This window comes from Choloepus didactylus, chromosome 17 (assembly GCF_015220235.1).
Source record: "Choloepus didactylus isolate mChoDid1 chromosome 17, mChoDid1.pri, whole genome shotgun sequence".
Taxonomy (NCBI): domain Eukaryota; kingdom Metazoa; phylum Chordata; class Mammalia; order Pilosa; family Megalonychidae; genus Choloepus; species Choloepus didactylus.
In genome coordinates, this window is record NC_051323.1 from 62112026 (window position 1) to 62133437 (window position 21412).

Below are 21412 nucleotides of genomic sequence, written 5' to 3' on the forward strand. Positions count from 1 at the left end.
CGCACCCCCAAATGATGAAAACGCACAGCGAGTCACTCCCCACCACCGGCCCAAACAGCTGGTCATTTTGCTCGTGGGTTCAACACTGAAATCCCGGGGTCTCAGTTTCCCCTCGCCTTCTGCGGTGGGAGGATGAAACCCACCCCGCAGGTGCTGGTGGGAGTAAGGTCTTTGGTTTAAAGATGGTGTTAACCAGTATTCGTATGTTAAATTTAGGGAAATGAATGTCCACGTGAACGATTTTCAAAGAAGACTTAAAATGTTAATAGATAAGTCATTTCTGCCACTGGAGCTGAACTAGAGTTACAGGGCGCTGGTGGACTGCACTGAGAGAAGGGAACGCAGGCAGCGTGATGCAAGTTCCGTCGGCTGGTTCAGCCCTGCAAACAGCCTTGCGTTTAAAGGAATTTTTATTACATTAATTCACCTGTTTGGTGTTCTTAATGAGCAGTACTGGCTTAAAATCTGGGTGGGGTGATAAATTCTTTAGTCGTTCATCACAAGGCTCTTTAATCAGTTAATTAGTCTATACCTTCAAAGCACAAGGAGTTAATAGAGGGCCCTCTGGGTGTGGGGCAGAGGTCTAGAACTTTTGCATATTATATCTACGTGCTCTATCTACCCCAGCGGCCCATGAATAGACTTAAAGGAGTCAGTAAACTCCCTGAAATTGTATTGCAATTATTTTTGGAAACTTTGTTTATTTTTGGAGGAGGGAGTTTATAGAGTTTATGCAATTCTCAGCATTTTGATCCAGATAAGGGCGAGCATCACTAGATTCTATACATTATTCTGGGATAATCCGCTGGGCTCCTGGGTCCACTGCTTCAGATCATCAGTAAGGGTGCCCCGGACTGGATGGAGACTGTGAGATCCCCACCGGCCCTGCCGAGCTCCTTAGCCTGGACCTCATTCCCTTTCCCCATATTCCCAATCCCTTGCCCCTTTTATTGAGTTAGTATCCCAATAATCATACCTCCTATTATTGCAGAGATTTGGTTTAATAAAATGTATTCACATACACTTGCTCATTCTGATTTTAATAACTGGGAAACTCAGAAAGCCAATAGGGGGAGCAGTGGAGAATGTCTGACCAAATTATCCCAGCTAGTTACTGGTGCAGAAAATTTGTTCTAAGGCAGAAATGGAAAATAGGCAATTTGGATATGTTCCAAAAATGGAAAGCATTGTCAGGTACTATATTATATACCCTGAAATAGCAATGGTGAAGGTGACAGTTCACCTCTGCAAAGGGCAGTAGATTAGACCCAGAGCAACGAATGCTTTATATGCATGGTTAGCCAGTCTGTGGCTGGAAGGTGGAGAGCTGCAGATTTCCAAGGTGCTTTCTCTGCACAGGTCTCTCCTCTCCTGTACTCTCCTTGTGCTCTGTCCTGAAGTCCAGCCGCCTTGGGCTCTCTGGCCACCCAAGGAGTCCACTGGGCTCTGCTTGTGTTTTCCCTTGCTGCCTGGTAACCTGACAACTCCTTCCAGCAGTAAGCTGGAACAATCAGCAGGCTTATCTCATTCTCATTTGTTTCCTGTCTCTCAGGGTTCACTCTTATCTGTTGTCCAATGTCCAGTGTCTTGATATGTGTTTCATATGTCTGTCCAGTTTTTTTAGTTGTTTCTGGTGGGAGGGTAAATTCATTCATTCCCTGTCACTCTATCTTGTCCAGAAATTGGAAGTTCCCATATTTTAAGGATTTTTTCATTTAAAAATGTCTTGCAACCCACTTCCATTATTTGAAAAATGGAAAACAACATGTGTTGGTGAGGATGTGGAGAAATAGGAAACTTTTTTACATTTTTGGTGGGAATGTGAAATGGTACAGCTGCTGTGGAAAACAGTTTGGTGGTTCCTGAAAAAGTTAAATATAGAATGACCATGGGACCCAGTAATTCCACTTCTAGGTATATACCCAAAATAATTGAAAGCGGGGACTCAAAATGATTATTTGCACACCAGTGTTCATAGCAGCACTATTCACAATAGCCCAAACATGGAAGCAACCCGGGTGTTCATCAACAGGTGAATGGATAAGCAAAATGTGGCATATAATGTAATATTATTCTGCCCTAAAAAGGAATGAAGTTCTGATACATGTACAGCATGAATGAACCTTGAAGATACCATGCTGAGAGAAAGAATCCAGACACAAAGGGAAAATATTGTATAATTTTACAGATATGAAATACCTAGTATATGCAAATTCATCAAGACAGAGAGTAAATTACATGTTACCAGAGGTGGGCAGGAGGGAGTAGATGGAGATTTCATGCTTAGCAGGTACAGAGTTTATGTTTGGGTGACAAGAAAGTTCTGGTGAAGGACAGTGGTGATGGTAGCACAACACTGTAAAAGTAATTGGGTACCTCTGAATTGTTTACTTGAAAGTGGTTAAAATGGGAAATTTTATGTTGTATATATGTTACCACAATAAATTTTTTAACAAAAAGCAAAGCAAAACAAAACAAAAAATCGCTGAGCTAGAGTTCTAATTTATAGTCTTCAAAGAATTTTCTAAAAATAATGAGAGGTTTTCAGATCATAAAAACATACTTTAAACGGTTGAAACATTGGTGGTATTCTTTCCATAGCAGCCTATATTTATTAATCCCAGAAATCTTGATTCCAAATCTAACAACTTTGAGATATTTAGCACTTAAGTGGAATTAAACAATTATTTTTACCTCTGTTCGTGGCACATAAAGATGAGAAAATTCAAGTATTTTCCACAAACTTCTATTTTAGTTGGAAAAATTTTCAGAAAGTTTTGGCCTGTGTATGCCAGGCAGCTCATCCCTACCACTGTTTTAGCACATTGGACTTTTCTGGACATTTCGCAATCTGACATGTAACCAATAGTGATAGCTAACATCTATTTAGTGCTTACTTTGTGGCATGCTCTCTTCTAGTTAGTTTCTAACTCATCACCTTTATAACAACCCTAAAAGGAAGCTCTCTGGTAATTTCCATTTTACAGATAAGGAAACTGAGGCCCAGCTTCAGTTAAGAATGTTACCCAAGGTGCACAACTGGTAAGTGGCAGAGCTATGCTGTGATTTGAGGCTGGGGCAGTCTGTGCTCTTACCCAGCCCCCTAGAATGACTAACAAGTCAACTGCAACTCAGTATAGACAAAGTGAAATTATTTGATTTATCATGGCATATCGAGCAGGAATTCAAGGACTTAAGAACTTTAACTTTAGTACTCTCATGAAAAGATAAGAGCCACTTAAATTTCCTCCTGATTGTAAAAGCAATGTATATTATTTTAGAAAATATAAAAAATGCAGGGGAATATAAGACTAGAAAAAAGGCCTGTAATGACATTGCCCAGGTATAGCTGCTTTAAAATTCTAACACATTCCCTCCGTTATTTCAATAGTGTGTTCATCAGATCCTTTTTTATTTCATGTGCAGAAACCCAACTCAAAGTTACTTATGCAACAAATGGGGATATATTGGTTTATGTAACAAGAAGTCTAGTGTGTGACCTCAGGGGCAGCTAGAAATGGAGTGCCCATTTCCGGGATTTGCTCTCCTCTAGTTAATCTTTTCTTTGGGGAGCAGCACAGATGGCCCCCAATTCTCTAGGCTTGCATTATCCTCACATCTAATGATCCCAGGGGAGACAGTTCATCTTTCCCTAGGGCTCCAGCTAGAATTCCAGGGATAATTCTGATTGACCTAGCACAATTCCTGTTCCCATTCATAAACTGGGGTCACCATGAGAGAGAACTCTGATTGGCTAGCTCTGGGTGGTGAAAATGGGGCCATTTGATTGACATCCCTGCCAGCCCGGGGAGAGGCTGCCAAAAAGGAAAATTTGCTGGGCAGACAAAAAGCAACAGTTGCCCACTATCTACAAGAGCTTTTTGTATTTGAGGTTTAGATAAAATACCACAGTACTGAAGTTTCAAATTGTTCTTTAAATTTATTTTAGCGCTTCTGGAACAATAAACTTTTTTCCAGAAACTTTTTTCTTCTCTTCTAGCCAATAAAAGCATTTGTTAGAAAAATGTGCAAATTGTCCTAGAAGTATATTTTAAAGATTTGAATGCATGACAGTGTTTTGTGGGATTTGATATACCCCTTTCTTTGCTGCAGAGACCATTTAACAAAATCATGCTACATAAGAGATTTTTTTATCGCAGCATTGGCTGCTAACCTTTGTCTCTGATTAAGGGATGAAGAAAGGTTAGGTCTCCCCCATTTATTGCACTGGAAAACCACAGGTGGACTTTTAACTTTATTATTGTTACAAAGATATATTTTGCAAAGCCTAACAGAAAGTGCAATTTCTTTTGCTTCTTTTTGTACTCATTTAGCACCCAAAAGAAAATTTTGTAATGCAATAACTCTGCACACACTTCAAAACAATTTTAAATATAAACACAGTAACTATAAATCTTTGTTATGGGTCGACCATCAGTCTGTGGTTCATGAAGGGCTGGAAGGAACCAGGAGAGGCCTGGCTACGAATGGGCTTAGGAAATAGGGCCCAGTGAGCAGATGCATTCGGCAGGTTGTATCTCTAGGGAAAAGAAGGCAGCCTGGCCAGAGGGAGGGCCTGGACCACAGGCAAGAAGGAAGCTGGACGGATGACCAGCTCTTAATTGCTCACCGGGGTGGACCTGATGAAATCAAGTCACAAAGTAAGAAGCTGAGATGGGGCTTGAAGGTGTGGTGTGAGGCGATTGGGGGCAAGCTGGGGCCATGTAAATAACACAAGGGTATTTGGACACTGAGGCTCTGATGCCTTAAAAGGAGCTGCAGAGGATGCATAATCACATAGTTACACCCTGTTGCCACAATTGCACAGACTTGATATTAGCACGGTGTTTGTAGTGGGTTGAATAGTGAGCACCCCCCCCCCCCAAGTTCATGTCTATCCAGAACCTCCAGATGTGTCCTTATTTGGAGATAGGGTCTTTGCAGGCATCGTTAATTAAGATGAGGTCATACTGCAGTGGGCTGGGCCCTAAATCCAATGATGGTGTCTTTGGAGGAAGAAGAGACAGAAAGACATAGGAGAGAGGCGATGTGGAAACAGAAGCAGAGGCTGGAGCGGTGCCACTGTGAGCCGGAGATGCCCAAAGATTGCCGGCAGCCCCCAGCAGCCAGGAAGAGGCAAGGAAGGGTTCTTTCCCAGAGCCTGCAGTGGGAGCAGGGCCCTGAGGACACCTTGATTTTGGACTTCAGCCCCCAGAGTTGTGAGCGAGCAAATTCCTGTTATTTTATGTCATTGGGTTGGTGGGTACTTTCTTAAAGCAGCCCTTGGAGACAAATCAGAGTTGCTGACCTTCCACAATGGAAAAGCATCACATGCATTCATGTTGGTATATGAAGCGGCTTAACACATCTTTTTGCAATATAATGTAAATAAAATGGCTCGGAAGCACACCCACCACCTCCAGCCCTATCGTTGCATTGGTTCAGTGGTTCTCAACCGGGGACCATTTTGCACCCCAGGGAACACTAGCCAATGTCTACAGACATTTTTGATTTTTACAAGTAGGTGGTGGGTGCTGTTAATGTCTGGTGGACAGAGGCCAGGGATGCTACTAAACATCCTGTGAAACTCAGGACATCCCCCCCATCCATCCCGGCAACAGAGAATGATACGGCCCAATGTATCAATAGTGCCAAGGTTGAGAAATACCACGTTACTTATTTGATAGGAATGGTGATGTGGCAGGGGAGGCTGCAGGCAGCCTGGAAGGGGTGTGGGGTGAGCGGGCTGGTCCAGTGATTTCTGGTAAAGGTCTCAGAAACCTTACCACGGGGTAGCAGGGGGTAACGTCAGCACAGGCTTTCTATTGGCAAAGCTGACATCGGAAAAGGAGACAATCAATTACCTGGACAGTCTGGCAGAGGGGAGTTTTGCTTCTGTTTTACACAGAGGGTGAGATTTGAATGAGAGAGATGATTCTATTTTGCATCACAGATCCTTCCTCATTTCAGCAAGGAATGGTATAGCATAGACGATGAAGCTTAGGGCTTTGGACTCCGGAGGCAACCAGACCTGGGTTTGAATTCTACCTCCACTATCTGTGTGACCTTGGACAAGTTACTTAACCTCTCTAAGCTTCAATGTCTTCACCTGCAAAACAAGGACTGTGAAAACCATCTTGCAAGGTCATCATAAGGGGTGAAAACCATCTTGCAAGGTCATCATAAGGAGTGAAAACCATCTTGCAAGGTCATCGTGAGGAGTGAAATGCGATGGCACATGTTAGTGCCTCGCACGGGGAGGTCATCCAAGCCAGGCTTGGTCCATGGAAGCTGGACTGTTGGCCAAGTGTCACATCTCTCTCCTCCCCCTCACTCTTACTCCTCTTTTGCAGTTAATAGAGCTAGAAATATTTTCCCAAGCAGTTGTAAACAAGCTTATTTGATTGACTAGAAAGATAAAACCAGGATGGGGGTGGGGAGTATGGGGAAGAGAAGGGAGAGGAGAGCTGAGCTCTCTGTAGAAGGGAAGGTTGTCTCCAAGGATCACACCAACATTTGGGTCACTTGTCAAAAGCCACGTTATCAAATACAAAGAAAATTTGGGCAGTAATTTTTTTCAGGAGAGGAGAAGGGTGCAGCTCATCAGTTAAGATATGTTGGTTGGGAAATTATTTTGATGCAAAGGTAGTTCCAATTACACCACTAGGCACACACTCCCCAGGGACACGGAACCAAAAGATTCCCAGACCAACTAAAGTTGCTTGAATCACAGAGTCAAACACAGATATCAAATCAGTTTAAGGGTCACCATGAGAAGTAAGGGGTGCGACGTGGGGGCACGTTAACACATGTAGGATGGGGTACAAGTGGGCAGAAGATCCCCACCACCCTAGTCCTGGGGTACGCAGTGTTCACATGTCCTGTCTCACTTGTGGCCACCTCAGCCCATGCTGCTATTGGTGTGGTTTCCAAGATCAGAATTGGGGCTCAAACAAGGGGACCTACAGACAGAAGCTGTCTGGTGCCAATGACATAGACTTGTTCATTAGAGAGATTCAAGGACAAGTTTGCCTGGCCTCTGTTGTATCCCACCAATTAGTCTGCTGAACAGCCATGGATTTTTTTTTTTAATTCAGTTTTATTGAGATATATTCACATACCATACAATCATCCATAGTGTACAATCAACTGTTCGCAGTCCCATCATATGGTTATGCATTTATCACCCCAGTTAATTTTTGAACATTTTCCTTAGACCAGAAAGAATAAAAATACGAATAGAAAATAAAAGTAAAAAAGGGCACCCAAATCATCCCCCCATCTCACCCTATTTTTCATTTGTTTTTGTCCCCATTTTTCTACTCATCCATTCATACACTAGATAAAGGGAGTGTGATCCACAAGGTTTTCACAATCACAGTCACCCCTTGTAAGCTACATTTTTATACGATTGTCTTCAAGAGTCAAGGCTACTGGGTTGCAGTTTAATAGTTTCAGGTATTTACTTCTAGCTAGTCCATTACGTTAAAACCTAAAAAGGGCTATCTAGATAGTGTGTAAGAGTGCCCACCAGAGTGACCTCTCAGCTCCATTTGAAATCTCTCAGCCACTGAGACTTTATTTTGTTTCGTTTTGCTTCCCACTTTTGGTCAAGAAGACAGCCATGGATTTTAACTCCATTTCATGGGCAGAGTACATGTGGGGCCAGAATAGGACCAGAATGGGTGTCACCAGTGGGCGGTCAGGTTAGAGGTGACAGATCCATCAGCCCAGGGATGACATATCTGTGCTTTGGTCTCTCCAGCCCTTTGTATCTAGAAGTAACACTATTATTTCATCATATTTTCTATTCCTTCTAGATTATCTTTAATATATCTCAACTTACTACCTATATACTTAACATATCTTACAAGCTACTAGCTTACTACTGCCTCTGCTTCACACATCCATCCCATTTGTTTTTATCTTTATAACAGGATTGAATTTTCTCAACAGTATAGCAAATGCATATTAAAGATGGAACTTGCTGGCTAGTCCAAAGCAGCTGAGGGGTCTTTCATGCTGGCAAAAACTCTGCCATCACATCAGTCCTCTCCTTCCCCACAGAGATAGGAAGTAGCCAGCATGGCAGTTTGCCTGCTTTCACTGCCAAGGTTTAATTAGAGGAAGGGGGAAATGGCAGCAAGGATCCTTTCAGCAGAAAGCAAGTGATTTGGGGTTACTGACATTAGTTAAGCTGCCCTTTTACTCTCTCTTCCTGGGCAAGGAATCAGCCAGCTCAAAACTGAAAACAGGTACATTCCAGAAGCTTGAACAGATACCCTGCAGCTTGAGAATGTGCCAGTTTGGCTCATAACACCTAAAATTTGAATCTTGTGACATCATGAAATATGGCATTGCTTTCAAGGACAGGAAGCCCTGAATTGCTGTCCCCCCTGCGCCCAGCACAGTTCTCATTAAGGGTCATTTCCCTTTTTTTTTTTTTTTTTTTTCTCCTAAGACGCCAACATCATGTTCACTGATGGGCAGCAGAAAATACACACCAATTAACCTCAAAACATCCTTACCTGTAGGATATCTTTGTTGGAATCCTTTTCAGTTATGGTACAAAGTTCGGGGAACCCATATGTCCCAACAAGACCCAAAGCAATGTCATTTGAATATAGAACAAAATGTGAGGAATGTAGACTTCTTAAGAATGTCCCAAAGGACCAAATCCTCCAGCCTAGCACCACATGTCTGGAAAAGGTGACTTCTGGATGCTGCAGAAAAAAATCACATAACTCTGCAGTGTACTTAGTCGGCTGTCCAAGAAGACAGACATTTCTCCTTGCTCCCAGAGGGATTTAGCATATTCCCTCAAAGTCTAAATTCACATCCTTTTATTAAGGCAGGCTTAATTGTAAAAGTTATGACTCATAAGCTTATGATTCTGATCCTTCCAGACCGGGTAAAAACAGGGAGAAAAAAAAAATAAACAGTAATGTGTGGCATTCAACACAAAAGTTGGATTAATTTTGAACTGGGTGTTTTGCTGGATCAGTTTCTCAGAACTTTCTTTGCTGCTGATTATAAATGCCGCTTCCATCCCATGACTTTGCTGACTCCCCACCCTCAGTCTAGATATGGTCTCTCCCTCCTTTAAAACCCTTTGGCATTTCATTTATGGTCTTCTTTTGAAGAAATTGGGAGTGATGGGAGTGGGAGGAAGAAGTGCAGCAAGAGTGGGGAGGGTAGACAACCCAACCATATTGATTGGACTATCACCCAAGTCAGCCATATTTATTGGAGTGTCACCCAAGTCAGCTATATTTATTGGACTGTCACCCAAGTTGGCCATATTTATTGAACTCTCACCCAAGTCAGCCGTATCGATTGGACTGTCACCCAAGTCGGCTATATTGATTGGGCCGTTTTACATGGCGACCTGCAGTGATTCTCACAGGAGAGGTACTGACCCTCTAGAGGGTGCTGGGAAGTGTGTGGAAGTAATTTTTCTTGTGACAATGACAGGGAGAAGGGCAGAGCCAGGGATGCCAAACACCTGCCTTGTGCGAGACACAGCAAATTGCCCCATATAAAATGTCAGTTGTGCCTCTGTTGAGAAACTCTGGAATAGCAGGGGGAAAAAAAAACAGAAAAGGAAGGCTGGAGCCAGAAGTTTGGGGGCTTTGTATTCCAAGTTAAGACATGTTGACCTTATTTAGAGGTGTATGGGAGCCATTGAAGATTTTGAGGCATTAGAGTGACATCTTACTTGTTTTGCTGTAGCTGGGGAGTAGTAATCTCAGCCCCAAGCTTGACTTAAATGCCCCAGGCCCACCAAGGAAACTTTTGCTTTCTCCCTCACCGCATTAAACCAAGAGAAGTGCCCATGGGCGAAAAGAAAAATGTTAAATGATGGTTTTCTTGCACCCATCCTCATTCCACCAGGAATTTACTTTAAAAGTTTCCTTTAAGGCTTACCAGACCAGGCCTGGTACAAAATGAAAAGGAGACAGACAAGCGGGACCACCCAGCTGGCTGAAGGGAGACTCTGCCTTGTGAAGTACCTGGAAATGGTGGGAGGGCTGCCCTGGGGAGCAGCTGGACGGCTGGGATGTTTCACCACAACAGAAAGGAGGGAGATGCGTCGGAGGCGGAGTTTCAAGGGAAACGCCTAAGAACCCTGGTACCACTAGAAGAGTCTGGGGAAAATGACTTCTTGTTAGGGCTCCCTTTCTCTAGGGAAGAATCTTTTTTGATGATTAGCTATAGACATGGTGGTTCCAAGGAGGAGTTCAAGGGGAGCTGCTTTGAATTGTTGTTCCCAACAAGCACATTCTAAGGGAAAATTGTAAAATGGAGGAAGGAGCCACAGCTCACTCCGTAGGGATCTCTCGGAGCCCACGTGGGTCCCCACGGGCCTCACCCTTGCTCTAGCAAATGCCCCCAGAAGGCACAGCCGTGTCCATTGGTGACAAAGCACTGTGTCCAGTGATGGCTATGGTGTGACCCCACTGTGTAAAGAAAGGGGTCTACATGACTTGGGGGAAACCAACATGTTAGCAGAGGTTACCTCTGGAAAAGGAAGGAGAAATTTACTTGTTACTTTACTTTTGTATACTTTTTTGTATTACTGTACCTCTTGAATATTTTATAGTAAGTGTATATTCTGTTTATGACAAGTATATATTTTAAATATATAAATGACCCCTTCTGTGGATGAGCATACACTTTTGCATAAAGAGCCACTTTTATTGACATTTAAGGAGGCTTAAGCAAGTTTCAGAAGAAACTGCAGACTATAAAACCAAGAACACTCCATCCAGAGAAATATTTTACACATGTTTAAATGAAAATGTGTTTTTATTGGGCTGTCTCCTCTAATGTTCTAAGGCTTCAGCTGTTGGAAAGCTGTGTCTGCACGTGCATGTGTGTGGTATAATTAGTTTTTTAGACTGTTAAAAGCCTAGTTACAAAGATAATTAGGGTTGCTTTATTTGTTTGGGTGAATTATCAGATTAGTTTTCTGACTGTTCTCTTCTGTTTATCTGGAACAGCCGTCAAGATCTTTGAAAAGTCATATAACTTAGTTTAATCAGTTAGAATGTTATGCTGACAACCATCTTCCCTGGCAACCTGTCTCTTTTAAGAAGACTGAGATGGCTCATTTAATTTTTGTGAAAGCAATTTAGGAGGTGATTTCAATTTTTCTGAGGAAAGCACTGGATAGTACTTCTTAGACCCCAATTTCAGTAGCATAAGGGAGTCCTTGGTAATTTGGAGTTTTTTTTCGTTTTTGTGGATCTCTCTGGGAGAGAGAGGTCTATAGAGCTCGCCCCGTCCTCCTCGCCCCCGCTCCAGCCTTCAAGGAGACCTCGTTTCACCCTGGACCACTGTAACCAGGAGAAGAAGGCTGTCTGATCAACTTAACCCTGGCTGGGATCATGAAGAAGTATTGGCTTATACTTAGACTTGCCCAGTGAGGGCTACTGAGTTATTTAAAGTTTACATAATAGAATAAGTGATAGTCATGATAACAAAAGATATATGAAGTCCCTGAAATTCTCCAAAGTCCTTCTCAACTTTGACTCAGGAGGGGGCATTGTTCTCAGTGAAACCAAATTAAAAGGTTTCGGAGAGGAATGATAATTAGATCCCAAGGTTCCTCTCTTCCAGTCTGGTAGAAAAGTAAAGTTGATGTGATATGATAAAATCTGAACTATGGCCCCCATCGTGTACTTTAGTCCTCCCGGTCTTTTTCTCTAATAATGGGTGTTCTAGATGGGTCTATCTATGGAGAAGATGATGTAAATGTAGCTCCGAATGTGCAGCCATTGAGGAGAGAGAGAAAATGTTTTGGTCTCAACAGAAGTAACACTCAATGGGGATGGAGGATGGTGATCTTGGGACAAACTGAGTCATGCATGACCCAAGTAATGTTTAGCAAACTAGACTAATGTTGACAGAAATTGAATCCTGGATTATAAGTGCTGGTGATTATGTTCTCCTAAGTAAATAAAATTATTAAAAGGAAACTGAATAAACCATGGTGCAAATCTGTTAAATATTGAAATTTACTGAGCCCTAGTTTTAAACAAACTGACAAGCTTTGCGTTAATTAAATTTTTTTTTTTAACAACTGGTACCAACATGGAGTTTGAAGAGGTCTATAAATATCACCTTGGAGAGCTTCCAGAACATTTTTAGCAACCATGTGAGTCTTTAGAATTGACCTGGCTATTTTAATATACATGGGTTTGTTTTCTAACCTTCAAGGATAGGCTAGTTAGAGAGTGATCAAGCTCAAGTACATTGTCAGTGGACCAGAATGCCACTTTCAGCTCAGCCAACCAAACTCCAAGTCCTTAAGGAGGTCACGGACTTTGAGCATTAGAACAGCAGAGCTGGAAGAGATCTGATGGGGAAACTTGCCCTTTCCATTCCCAAGGTGAGATCCGTGACTGTCCCATTTCCAGAGGTTGCCTGAGCTGAGATTGGACCATTTTTTAGGGGCCATATTCTTTGATGCAATCTTGTGGGGCAGACATTTTAGTGCTGATTAGATTGGAATTTTTGAGTATTTCCATGGAGATGTGCCCCACCCAACCGTAGGTGATAACTCTGATGAGATAATTTCCATGGAGGTGTGGCCCTGCCCATTCAGTATGGGTCTTGATTACTGGAGCACTATATAAGCTCAGACAGAAGGAGCCAGCTTGCTACAGCCAAGAGGGACACTTTGAAGAAAGCACAGGAGCTGCAGATAAGAGACAGTTTGAAGACTGCCATTGAAAGCAGACTCTTGCTCCAGAGAAGCTGAGAGAGGACAAATACCCCAAGTGCAACTAAGAGTGACATTTTTGAGGAACTGCGGTCTAGAGAGGAACGTCCTGGGAGAAAGCCATTTTGAAACCAGAACTTTGGAGCAGACACAAGCCACGTGCCTTCCCAGCTAACAGAGGTTTTCTGGATGCCATTGGCCATCCTCCAGTGAAGGTACCCGATTGTTGATGCATTACCTTGGACACTTTATGGCCTTAAGACTGTACCTATGTGACCAAATAAACCCCCTTTTATAGAAGCCAGTCCATCTCTGGTGTTTTGCATTCCGGCAGCATTAGCAAACTAAAACAGTAGTCTTTGCAGGGCTTGTTAAATGATGCTCCAGTATGACATTGAAAGGCCATGTTGCATGCTGTTTGGCCTCATTATCAAGTTTTGGATATTTTTCTTAACATAAATAATAATACCCTCTGTCTGCCATGAGACCACTGTAGGTATCAGAAAGTATTTTGGAGTACTGCTTTCATAATGTAGGCTATTATTATTAGTATCTAATATGTCCTATACTAGTGGCTGTAACAATGATTCTAGACAACAAGAAAAGCCTGTCATCAGGCCAAATTCCTTTACAATGAAATTCCTGATTTTCAAATTTCAACACTGAGTTGGTAGTCCACTTTAGGCAACAGTGTGGGGATGTAAAAGGATCTCTTTGATGGACAGTCTTTATTTGTTGCTTAATAAAGAATAAGGGAACTCTTCTTGAAATTTCTGTCTGGAAGCCAAGCATAGACACTTAGGCTACTGGATCTATAAAACAAATTTCAGGTACAACAAACAAATTTGGTCAAGTTCTTAGAATTCATAAGAGAATCAACCCACCCCTGTCACACAATCATTTGTGCTATGCTGATGGGATTTTCCTATATTTTACAGACAGGGCACCTCAGACCTAGAAAGGGACCCTTCCCTAAGTCATCCAACTCAGATGCTCCTTCCTCCTAGTTCCCACTTGAGCAAATCCCCTCACCAGTCTGGCTATCATGTATACGCTCTGGATAAGGCATAAGCCTAGAGCATTTGCTCCCTCAGGGTCTATTTCCTTCCTAAAAATCTGTTACTATGAGTCTTGAAGCCTAAAAGGGAAGTGAGTCCATACAGGTCAGCATTTCTCATTTTCTTCAAAGGCAGAATTATGTTCCTTGAGAAAAATGTACGTCAGTTCTCTTATTCCCGGAGTCTTTCCTCGTAGAAGGTGCTTTGGCATTTAATCACCCTTTCCTCTCCCTTCGTCCCCCTGCCACACACACACACACACACCTCATGAAATTCAAGGGTTTGCAAGGACATAGACTTCTTGAGAAGTTGAGCAGAGAGCAAAATTGGCCAGTCAATTTAACTTGTTTCTAGAAAGGTTGCTGATGCCAGTCTTTACATAGCCATTACCCAGTTAACCATTCCAGGATAAGTGAGAAGCAGTCGTTGGAATATTGCTATGATTTGTATACTGTGAATGCAATGAGGAAATGATCTGCAGTTATTGAATAGTAAAGAAAAGGCAAGAATTATCCATCTCCAGAATACTGAAGCTTTTTCATTCCTGGTGTTTATGATTTGGGGCATCCATGATTTATGCATCACACAAATGGATCTACTTTTACTGGGTTTTTATTGCAAGAAGCAAGGAGAAAACAACCAATTAGTTATGTTCAGTTAGAGTTGCCAAATCCCAAATGCATCACAGAGGAGAGAGCTAAGCAAGGCTTAGGAACACATTTCATTGGCCCCAAAGACGTGGAGATCAGTATATTTTAATGCAGAGGGTGAGCTAGTGATGTCCAGAGATTTAATATAACAAATGACTTGTTGAAATTATACCCACTATATGCATGATTTGCTACGTTTTGGTGGGAGGGAAGGAGCCAAAGGAGACAAATACCTACTTTCTTCTCTAGACCATGGATGAGTCCAATTTTCCTTTTCCGCAACCTAAAAGGGATCACTTCGAAGCATAACAACACTAATTTATTACACATTTGTCAAAGACCATGGGAAGGCAGAGAGAATTTTAAAAGTAAACTTCATTTCATGCATAGCCAGGCTTCTGGAACATTGAATGCAAATTGAATCATAACTGAAATGCACAAGGAAGGATTTAATGTTATCCCTGTCTTGTGTGTCTTTGTAAAATATGAGAACTCCCAGGTTGACTCAAAACTTGAGCTGAAGATATTGTCGAGCCTGTTACTACCACGGTCATGTACGTATGGGTGAGTGCTTGCTGACCGATGGTCCCAAAAGCCACAGCAGTTGTTCTAGTAAGTTAGAGACCAGGGGGCAGTGGTCCACGATGGGCCTTGCCATTCCTTGATCTTACTCAACATAGAGCATCATTTTGAAGTCTCTGGATCCAGGGGATCTGCCGTGAGCTCTGTGGTGAGGCTCCTTGAAGAACCAGGTGGCTCTCTACCAGATGGAAAGGACTCAGCCTCCCCTCTGCCTCCTGGACACAACTCCCAGGAACACCTTAGGACCTCCTCCAGGAGGGGTGTTCTGGTTTGCTAATGTTGCTGTTATGCAAAATACCAGAAATGGATTGGCTTTTATAGAAGGGGTTTATTTGGTTACAATGTTACAGTCTTATGGCCATGCAAATGTCCAAACAAAGGCATCAACTGTAGGTACCTTCACTGAAGAACACCAATGGTGTCTGGAAAAACTCTGTTAGCTGGGAAGGCACGTGGCTGGCATCTGCTTGCTCCTAGGTTGCATTTCAAAATGGCTTTCTCCAAAATGTCTCTCTAAGCTGTAGCTGTCCTGAGGTCCTTCCGTCTGTGAGCTTTTATAGGGATCCAGTAACTAATCAAGACCCACACTGAATGGGTGGGGCAACATCCCCATGGAGGTAATCTAATCAGAGATATTACCCACAGTTGGGTGGGTCACATTTCCATGGAAACAGCCCAATCCAAAGATTCCAATCTAATCAGAGCTAATACGTCTGCCCCCACAAGATTGCATCAAAGAACATGGCATTTTGGGTGACATAATACAGCCAAACCAGGACAAGGGGTGACCGTGAACCCCTGGATGCTGGTCTTACCAGAGGTTTGCAGTAGATGGGGTGACAGCTTCTTCCCCTGTGGGCACCATGGCTCCTAGAGGGGGCAGCCCCAGGCAGGGACCTGGTCCCCATCCTGCAGGGCCACAAGGCTACAGACACCTTCCCCTTCAGTCCACTGAACCTGCGCTCAGTCCACTGGATGATCAAGAAGATCAAACCCTTTTGCATGTTGCGAGGCTGGACTTCAGAAGCCCCCTTGGTCACTCCAGCAGAACACTCCCATGGAAGCCCAGATTGCCCAGCAGCTCTGCAAGCATGGCTGCTGCCAACCCATAGCAATGAGACAGCCTTTTAAAGCCATGCAGACATCTTACCAGGGGGCCAAGGTGGCAAGGCGAGCGCTGGGTGGTGCCAGTCCTGCCTCCATTTTCAGTAGCTGTCACAGCTGTGGGGAATCAGCCAGAAAGACCCTCCACAGTAAAGCAGCTGTCAGGGCTGCTGTGTCCAGATCTGGAGGCTGACAGTGGGAAACGGGAGGAGGCAGAAGAGGTGGAGACAACTCAGGAGGTGCAGGTTGCGACGGAGGTGGAGGACGATGAGCTGGAGGGTAGCGAGACCTTCTCAGCACAGCCAGGTAAGAAGGCAACAGGAAGGAACATTTTAGCTCAACTCTCAAAAGAAGGGCTTCTAGGTCAACGACTGATCTTCCTAAGATACTTGTCTTAGTTTCAGTTGCATAGTTTTCAGTTTGTCTTTATAACACAGTCTCAAGGAACGTTCCATTTATCTCTGCCCCAGCTCCCTGCGACTGAAGCTGGAGGCTGCAGGGCATAAGGAGAATTCTTATGGATATATTCCTTATCTATATATTCTATTTTTAAAAATGTTTCCTGTCTAAGAGGATGTTGCCTATTGTCTCCATCACCAAACAGCACTGAGCATCTCTTAAGTGCAAAGATACAAAGAAACAGTGGATACAGAGAAACACGGCATTGTTCACAGTTGTACAGGTAAAAAATACACATGTGGAGAGAAGCAAAGTTAAGGGTGGCTAGAGAAAGGATTCTGGACTATTGTTTCCATTGCACAAACTTTTTTTTTCCAGTTCTTCAACATTTTAATAAATGCTTATGTACTCTTAATTGAACACACTACTTTCTAACGTCATAATAAAAATAAAGTGAAACAATATAAAATAGTCTTTGAGAATGTAATTATCACAAATATGTTTTTTATGAATACATTTACAAGAAGAGCATATCAGAAAGAGTAAATTCTTGAATATATTCAGGAATTATTCTTGAATATGAAGAACTCTTCCAATGTATTCTTGTGACTGGCCATTCAGCAAATCACAGTTTGGCAAGTTGGCTTTCTGTCCGTTGGGGGAGCTAGGGGAAATCGCTGGGAGAGCTCCCGCCCTCGCCCCCCACCCCTTTTCATTTTGTCTTCTCCTTTCACTGTGGTTTTAGAGCAGGTCCTTCTTCCCCCTGGTGGAAGATGTGCTGATTCCTGGGGAGAAGGGAGGGGGTCAAACTCCACTGTCTGGTTGGGGCTGGGGGGCTTTGTCAGAAAACTCAGACTCAGAAAACAAAAGGGAAAGGCTGGGCCCAAGGAGGAGGGCAGGAGAGGAAGGGAGAGGCTGAGGGAGACAGTCTAAAGGAAAGCCGCTCTGCAGGACCCTGGAAACAGAGAAACATGGAACAGAGTCCAATTTCTGGCCTCCAACCAAGAGAGGGGATCTGTGGACCGACCAACAGACGGAGGGGACACTTATCCATAGACGTGGGGACAGGGGAGGGCCAAGCTAGGAAGGAGGGAAAGTTAAAGCGACACATCACCTCACTCACGAGAGAAGAGGGCAGCTGCCAGGGACATCTATTATGCCACTGTGATAGCAACTCCTATTTGTAAGAGTGCTCATACTTCTATTGCTAATCCTTTTCATGCACAGGTTTTTCCCCACTAAGTCTTGCAGGGGTTACATGGCTACATGGCCTGCGGTGATGTGGAGGGGGAGGGGAAGGAGACAGAATCTGAAGCGGGGCAGATCAAGGCAGCGGTGATGGCCCACGTTGGGGTTCTCCCTGACATCCTGCGAGGACACTGCCTCGTGAGGGGTGGGGGGCTTTCAGGAGGGGATGTGGGAGGGTGTTCTTGGGGTCCCTGCAGAGGGAAAGGAGGAGCCATGGCTGAGAAGGAGCCTTGGCTTTTGCCTCAAATCCTTAGCGCATGTCTACGTGCAGAGGGTTGTGGGTTTGCTGGGGATGACATCAGAGACATACAAACGGGACAGAATCACTCCCAGGGCTGGCATTAGGGTAAGGTGAGTGTGGCACTGACCCCAGGCATGAAACTTAAGGGGGTACCAAAAAAACTCAATAATGCACTAGTCCAAAAATAAAATATTCTAAGATGGAAAAAAAATAAAAAATTTAAATAAAGACAGGATCTGACAGTGCACTGCTTAGCCATGTTGGAGCCTGAGGCAAGAGGAAAAAAAGTGCACCCCATATCCACATTTTTTGTATCTTTTTTTAATGGTTAATTTTTTTCTAGAAGTGCATTTTGAAAATATTGTTGATATGCTTGCTGCCATTAAAGCCAGGAAAGTTACATTATAATAAAGCTTCTTTTTGATATAAATAAGATGTTTAAGCTTAAAATAATATTATGAGTTTTAATGTACTTGCTTTTCAATTTTTTCAGTATTTTTCTACTTTAACGTTTGGAAAAAATTAGTAGTCATTAAAAACAAGTATATTTGGGAAAACTCATATATAGGGAAGCACATTTTTCCTTTTGTCTCAGGCTCTAATCTTTTCAGTTTGGCTCGGTGTGGCACTGCTCACTCCAAGGGGTGCCAAGGGGAAGTTTGGGGGAAGCTTCAACCTGCCTCAATAATCTCTATCAACCTCCTTAAAAGACTCCTAAAAGACCCCTCTCCACCTCTTCCTACTAATAATAATATCTGACAAGGACAATTGATGTTTTCTCAATCTTATAAAATTTAAGAGAAGTAGCATGTTTGTTTGCTAGTCATATGCAGCTTGGAGCTAAGTGTCCAAGTTGCCTCCTTCCAACAGGTTTGCCTTCTCCAGTGCCCCCCAAATGGAAATTCTGGATGAGCCACCGGACCTTTCCTGATGTGAAAGGTGAGCCTCAAAACACGCTGTGGGGGGAGGGGGGGGCAAGGCCTGGGTCCTGGGCCTCCACGCACTCTGGAGAAGGACCGGGAAGCGAGGAAGAACTAGCCCAGAGGACAGCAATGCCAGGTCAGATCTGTGCAACTCTGGGCCCGGTGAAGCCGCGTCCAGCTGGGCAGCGAGCATGTCCCCGGAGGCCAGGGGTGGCTAGGCGGCACAGTGGAGCCAGGGGTCTGGCGTCAGACGCGTCCTAGCTGGCTGGGTGACTAGCAGACACTGCAGACGCCTGCACTTCTTTCCTCAGCCCACCTCTTGTTCTGCAGCTACAGATGACAGCTTTATGCATCTCAGCCTCTCGCCCAGGGTCCTTCTTCAGCACTAGACAAGCTTGCTCATGCGTCTGCAGAGCACCCCAGAAGGGTCAAACATTTCCTACCCTCAGGGCAGCCCTCCAACCGTGGAAACTAGAAGCTGATCCATCCCTGGTATGACTGTTCCGAGTCTCATTCTACATGAATCCTCGGGTGTGTGGGGGGGTGGGGTGGGGGTGGGGGGTTCCCCAGTAGAAGTGACCCTCATTTGCCCACAGTGGTAAACCACTCATTAATTCACCCTCTATTGGCTTTTCTCCCTTCCCTGCCTCACTTTCTCCACTTTCTCACTTGGGGCAAATAAATTACCCAAACCCAAGTTCTTGTTTCAGGGTTAGCTTTGGTGGGGGTGGGGAGATATAGACAGTGGTCTTGGCTAGCTCACATCCCTTCACCTTAAAAAGAGGGAGTAGAATTAGTAGTCTGTAGGGTGTCTTCTAGCTCTGTGATTAAACCTACTATTAATAATAATAATAACATAGCTAATGTTACTTAGTACTTACTATGTACCGAACAGCATGGCAAACACTTAAAATGCATTATCCCATTTGATCATCAAAATGACCTTATGAGACGGATACAATTATTATCTTCATTTTAAAGATGAGGGACCAGAGGCTCAGTGAGGTTAAGAAACTTGCTCAAGATTACACAGGATATGGGTGTAATGATGGCAGATATTTTCCCACCAACTTCTTCCCCATTAATAGACTCTTATTTTCCCAGTCTTTTAGTCAGCGAGATGTGGCCATGTGACTAAGTTTGCACCAACAGAGTGGAAGTGAGGGATTGAGACTTCTGACATTGGGCATGCCCTCCTCCGTGCTCTCTTCCCCTTCCAGAGAGGTGCCCACAACCCAACTTCCACCACATCGACGAGAACTGGGCTGTAGGAAATGGGAGAGCACTAAGATAGAAAGGCCTGGGTTCCAAATGGCTAAGCAGAGCAGAGTCATCCCAAAAACCTGGTCTGCTCATCTAGGATCTCTAAGTTGACCAAGAAATGATGTTCCATATTCTTTAAAAGTCACTGTGTACTTTGGGGTCTCTGCTATAGCAGTTTAGACTTTATCCGGATCAATACAGTTGCAGAGCTGGGACTTGAACCAGGTGTCTTTGAATCAAAGTACGTGCTCTTAAGATGCTACACTGTCTCTGCTCTTTCAGGTGCTCTGAATTATGGGGGACCACCAAGCAGCCCTCATGCCTTTTTATGCTGAGCATGTTGCTTCCTCCAGTTCAACAGCCCCAGTGCATGTCTCACTTGCAGGGCAATTAATGGGCTGCTTTAGCTCCTGATGGCATTCCAATCTGCTGGCTGGTATCTGCCTCCTTGGCCTTCTCTGCAAACCTCAACAATGAACTGATGTCACAGTTCATAGAGGTTGTATTGGGAGAGGCCACTGTTGGAGAGTTTATTTGGGGTCATGTCTGTCAGTTGGGGTTGCAAAGATGAAGGCTGCATCCTGATCAAAGTCTCATTTGATGCTTCCCGCATCTGAAAGATGGATGAAATGTAACAGAATAAGAGTAAAAAAGGACATTTGACATTTGTCAACACTTTTGGGACATGTGAAAGGACAAGCTTTAATGGCATTTTTTTAAATGGAGGAAAATGACTATAAAGATTTTACAGTTTGTTTGACATTTTGTATGCTGGATTTTTACAACCCGAGAGGGATTCGGCCTCTTGGCTTGGTTGTGTTTTTCTGACAATGACTGTGAAAAATGCATCCCTTTGAGAATCACAAGACCGATTTCCTCCAGTGTGGTGCCATCGAAACCGCTAAAATGTTGCCCTGTGCCTGGTCAAAATGCTCCTTTAGCCTTTCCAAAATAAAGCCAGGTTCTCAAGCCAAACAAAAAACGTGGAACACTGGCTAAGGAAACGTTTTTTGTCCAACTCTGCTTATCTGATCTTACCACATGTAACTCCATTTTATCATAACAAGTTGTTTCCTCTGTTAAGGGCAAGAGAGCGTGCTGATAAACACGGTGAGCTGCCAGATTTAGCAAAACCCAATGATGCCGAATTTCTTGGTTTGGGGGAACGGTGACCATCTCTCTTTTTGGCAGTCATGGAGGATGAGATGACGGTTTTG